We start from the raw sequence: 1,112 nt of genomic DNA, 5'->3' as shown, positions 1-1,112 counted from the left end.
TTTCAAGTTGGTGATGCAGCGTTAGTGTTGTGATGTCACTGGCCATGAAAGCACCTGTGAAAACTACAGTAGAAGCTGAAATAGTTTAAGACGATGAAAGTTTTATTTAGAATACTGATCTACGTGTTTTGAAGGGCCATGGAGAAGGTTTGTTTGGTTCTCTTGGGTGCTGTTCGAGTTTGTGATGGTCAGTTCGGGTTTATCACTGGCCATGAAAATAGTCGTGAGTACTCCAGTGCCTTCCTCCAGAGACTGACACGTTTATCCTCATGTGTGCTTTCCCACTTAAGATGCTCATTTCGTGTTAAATTATCACTGGAATTATGAAATAGATCAAATACTTTTTTAATACCTTTTTAAAAACTATCACTTATCATACAAACACACTTGGAGACTCCACTGCCATCCAGTAAAGCTTGCCAAGAGTAGATAAGACCAAAGCTTCATTAAAGTGCGAAATAAGCCCGATCAATATCAGTTCATGACGTAAATATATAAGTACTGTTTTCAAAAGCTGCAGGTTCTCATGCAATTTTTTTTTCAACTGAAGATGCTCATAAGAACACCCTTGAAAACTTCAGTACCTTCCACTATAACCTTTTAAAAGCAGTTGAAATAGTCAGGTTCCTATGCGTGTTTTTTCTTCCAACTTATAATGCAGAATGTGTCAGACTCCCACTAAAATCACGTAAAACACCTTTCAAAACTACAATACCTTCCACTAGAACCTTTGAAAACATGAACCGACGACAGTACTGGTTCACAACGTAATACAGGATTTTGTAGCTCAGCAATTCGCGGAAAGCGTTTACGAGATTTCAAGTGCCCACCGATTCCCTTCGTACCCTGCTCGTTAAATTTGAGACCCGATGCTGAACCGCCGATCGACCGTTGCTGCAATCTGATCCCGAGACTGAGGGTGTGAGTGAAGGGCGCAATTAATGGACAAATAACAGAGAGAGAGAGAGAGAGAGAGAGAGAGAGAGAGAGAGAGAGAGAGAGAGAGAGAGAGAGAGAGAGGCTGGAAGGTAAAAGCTTATATATTTTCTAAGGTTCTTTTTGTCTTTAACTCCCTCGGCCACTCCGCGCTGCCTGCAGACTTCGCCCACTTG

Source organism: Scylla paramamosain, chromosome 24, assembly GCF_035594125.1.
Source record: "Scylla paramamosain isolate STU-SP2022 chromosome 24, ASM3559412v1, whole genome shotgun sequence".
Lineage (NCBI taxonomy): Eukaryota > Metazoa > Arthropoda > Malacostraca > Decapoda > Portunidae > Scylla > Scylla paramamosain.
The sequence above is the reverse complement of the archived record's forward strand: the minus strand, read 5'-3'. Positions refer to the sequence as shown.